The sequence below is a fragment of the Podarcis liolepis genome, assembly GCF_965112155.1.
Source record: "Podarcis liolepis genome assembly, chromosome: 12".
In the NCBI taxonomy this organism is placed as follows: Eukaryota; Metazoa; Chordata; class Lepidosauria; order Squamata; family Lacertidae; genus Podarcis; species Podarcis liolepis.
In genome coordinates, this window is record NC_139563.1 from 3,767,100 (window position 1) to 3,771,425 (window position 4,326).

General features: G+C 41.3%; 1 long non-coding RNA gene across 1 annotated transcript in view; it reads left to right on the forward strand.

Annotated features, from left to right (window-relative positions):
- LOC310689603 overlaps nt 1-4,000 on the forward strand; it is a 33,405-nt gene extending 29,405 nt beyond the window's left edge. Inside the window, exon 2 of the long non-coding RNA XR_014517549.1 lies at nt 2,544-4,000. This is a non-coding gene — a long non-coding RNA (uncharacterized lncRNA). The remainder of the gene's footprint in view (nt 1-2,543) is intronic.
- Nucleotides 4,001-4,326: the final 326 nt, after the last annotated feature.

Consider the following 4,326-nt stretch of genomic DNA (forward strand, 5'->3'; position numbering starts at 1 on the left):
TCAACAGTATTTATAAGAACTCAAACACTGAAATCCTGCTCTGTTCCAGTAACAAGAAGCCGAAAGCACCAGCCTGAAGATGACGAGTGAGACCTCGTCGAAACGTCGCCTAGACACCCCAACTCTTACACGGGAAGACACCCGAAGACACCAAAACCTGCATATATATATATATATACACACACACACACACACACACACACCGCCCACCTGGCTGGGTTTCCCCAGCCACTCTGGGCGGCTTCCAACAAAACACCAAAAACAAGAAAACACCAGACATTAAAAGCTTCCCTAAACAATAAACTCCCCTAATAATAATCATAATAATAATAACCCCTCACACATTTAACAGGCCATAAACAATGATAATTTTAGTTTACATACTGCCCTTTAGCCAAAGATCTCAGGGCAACAATTAGGAACATAAATCTTCAACCAGGCCTTTGAATAATACCCTGCAGCTTTTTACGTGTTATCACTGGGAAAGGGTGTGTTGTGTTATTGTTTCTTTCTTTGTTTACTTGTGCTTTATCTTGTCATTTATGCTGTGTACTGCCCTGAGGTATTTTCTTGAAGGCTGGCATTTACCGGTACTTTTTTTCTCTCCATCTTCCCCTATCATTTTTTATGAAGCCTCCCAACAGTATTTCAAAGCGTTTATCATCATAGGATGCTTTCTGAACATGTGCAAAGTTTCTTCTGGACTTCCCACCCCCTCCTTTCCTGATGTTTTCTCTCTCTCCCTTTTATTAGCTTTTTTAAGAACTCGTTTTTATTATCTCAACTCCACTACTGATAAATCCACTGCTTAAATTTAAAAAAAGGGTGGTATATAAATTAAATAAATAAATAAAGTACGCAGCATAATAAAAACGTAACGTGCAGCATAATAATAAAATAATCATTCTAACAGCACACGCATACAGAGACATATTGAACAGGCCGTAGATTATTTAATGGCTGAAGGCCTAAGTAGACACGCGGGCAGCTGAAGGCGATGGCGCCCGGCAAGCCTCTCTGGGGAAAGCATTGCACAGAAGGGGAGCCACCACAGAAAAGGCCCGTTCTTGTGTTGTTCCCCCATATATCACCACCATGAAATGGTAGCGTTGGAAGGGACCCCTTGGGTCATCTATCCCAACCCCACTCAGTCATCAAGCTCACAGGGCGACTATGAGCCAGTCTCAGCCTAACTTACCTCACAAGGTTGTTGTGAGGATGAAATCGGGGGGTGGCGGAGAACCACATGCCCACTTTGAGCTCTGTGGAATAAAAATGTATCATACAAAGGCTATATATGTATATCCCCACGAAGGGTTTTCCTCTGACCCCTGGAATCAGGACCTGATTTAGGTTTGATGAGGCCCAATGCTACTGAAGGTAATGGGGCCATAATAACAATAATTTATTAGTTATATCCCGCCCTTCTGGCTGAGTCTCCCCAGCCACTTTGTCAACAACAAATTGTCGCTGTTTTTTGTGTTGAATATATGCTCTGTGGTAATTTATAGACCTAATAGGTATCAAGCCATTTGCACATGCAGAATGTAGGCACCCTATATATAGAAAGGAGCAAACCAGGGATATTTTAGGGAGCAGGCTAGCGGGCAGGGCCCCTGACTTACATCATAGGAGCCTACACAATACAAAACACTGTTGCTGTATGTAAGTTTTATTTTGTTTTTAGCTTATATTTTGGAAATGTACATCTAGGGGTTTTTTTCCCTTTAATTTTTTTGGCCTTCAAGAGAGTGGGGCCCTAAGCTATAGCTTGTTTAGCTTATACGTAAATCCGGCACTGCCTGGAATGTGTGTTCCTCACTCAGAGAAATACACCCTTGCGAGTACCTGGCAAAACTCCCTTTTGAGAGACCGGCTTTCTCCCTTTGTTTTGCTGGTTTGATCACACCTGTGCGATCACAGCGCCACCTATTGCCCATGCAAGTACTTTCTAAGGGCTTAATCCAGGAACGAAGATCATGGCCACTCTCCTGGCAAATAGAAGGGGAAGAAATGGAGGCAATGAGAGATTTTACTTTCTTGGACTCCATGATCACTGCAGATGGTGACAGCAGTCATGAAATTAAAAGACGCCTGCTTCTTGGGAGAAAAGCAATGACAAACCTAGACAGCATCTTGAAAAGCAGAGACATCACCTTGCCAACAAAGGTCCGTTTAGTTAAAGCCATGGTTTTCCCAGTAGTGATGTATGGAAATGAGAGCTGGACCATAAAGAAGGCTGATCGCCGAAGAATGGATGCATTTGAATTCTGGTGCTGGAGGAGACTCTTGATAGTCCCATGGACTGCCAGAAGATCAAACCTCTCCATTCTTAAGGAGATCAGCCCTGAGTGCTCACTGGAAGGACAGAGAAGACTCCTCGGAAAAGACCCTGATGTTGGGAAAGATGGAGGGCACAAGGAGAAGGTAACGAGAGAGGACGAGATGGTGGGACAGTGTTCTCAAAGCTACCAGCATGAGTTTGACCAAACTGTGGGAGGCAGTGGAAGACAGGAGTGTCTGGTCCAGGGGGTCACAAAGAGTCAGACACGACTAAACGACTAAACAACAACAATCCTAAAAGAATATATTGTTGCATGCATCCCAATCTCTGAGCAGCAAGAGAGACTTCAGGGGTTCCAGCCGATGCCCCAGGTTGTTTCCTTTGAATAAAGGCCAATGGAGACTGTGGCATCTTTCGGATACATGGTTTTATTTGCACATACAGCAATACCTTGGTTCTCAAATGCCTTGGTACTCAAACAACTTGGAACCCAAACACTGTAAACCCAAAGTGTGTGTTCCAGTTTGCGAAGGCTTTTTTGGAAGCCGAACATGCTCCATTTTGAGTGTTACGCTTTCAATTTAAGTGTCACACTTTCGTTTTGAGTGTTATGCTGAGGTCTGTCTGTTTTTGCTATGTATTTTGCGTTTTTGTTTTTGCAGCTTTTTGTTTTTGTGACTGTGTGGAACCCAGTTCAGCTACTGATTGATTGATTGATTGATTGATTGTGTGGCTGCAGTACATTGTTTATTGTTTTCATTTTATGGCTCAATGGTCTCATTAGATAGTAAAATTCATGTGAAATTGCTGTTTTTGGGGTTGTTTGTAAAAGTCTGGAACGGATTAATCCACTTTGCGTTACTTTCTATGGGAAAGCGCGCCTTGATTTTGGAACGCTTTGGTTTTGGAACGGACTTCCGGAACAGATTAAGTTTGAGAACCAAGGTACCACTGTATTTAGAACGTAATGTAGAAGGGCTCACAGTGTTGACACTCTAAACAGGCATTGCTTTCCCAGTAGGCTTTCATGTGAGTGGTGGTCATGGCTTTGGAATCAGCACACATAGCAAAACTCTGCATGTCTTTTGAAGCTTCCTGATTCAACCCAGATCAAAAGCAAAAGACTAGCCCCAGGCCTCTTCTATCAACAGGTGAGGGCGTTAGGGAATGCCTAGCCCTGCTGAAAGGGCCATGCCCACCAGTTGTCAATGCCATGTCAATGAAGGGTGCTTCAAAGCAGCTAAGGCCATTAACTTAACATACAGACTGGTCTGACCAGTTCAGAGATGCGTAACTACAAAGCTCCCATCTCACAGATACCAAATCTGATTGGGACCCCATGACCAACATCCAAATCGACCACTCAATCCAGAAACAATAGGATCATGCAAAAGGACTCAAGTCTAAATTGTGAGACAGTGGCCTATCACATGAAATACAGTTCTGAACTTGGTTTGTACTTTCTGTATTTAAGAAGATTTATGTATTTCTTATTTTAAACAAATCTAAGCAGATTACATAAAGTGGTACAAAGCACTCATTAAACACAGTGATGAAACAGACTTTAACAACAGTATACATAATAAAATTACCAAAATATAGATAGGAAAAACTTGTTGCTGTTTTTTAAATTAAATCTTTATTGGTTTAAAATACAAAGATACAAACATACAACGAAGGTAAGTATTTCAGAGTTAAATACAAAAAGAAAAGAAAGGGGAAAGGAAAATTTTGAAACAAAGACAAAAAAATGATAAAAAGAAGGGAAAAAAGACCAAAGATTTACATGACCTTATATCTATAGGAAAAACTAGTTTTTAAAAAAACAACACATGTACAAAATAAAATTATATGTTGTTCTGACCTAATTTAACAAAGACAGGCGTCTCATCCCAGGTCTGTGCTTTCCTGACATAACTACTACTTACCATTAAATTGTATTTTAACTTGGCAGAACGTTCTCTAATATTTATTGCAAGCAACATTCCTGAGAATTAAGTCACTACTATTCGCCAGCCTGTGGGCATTCCAAACTAAAGAAT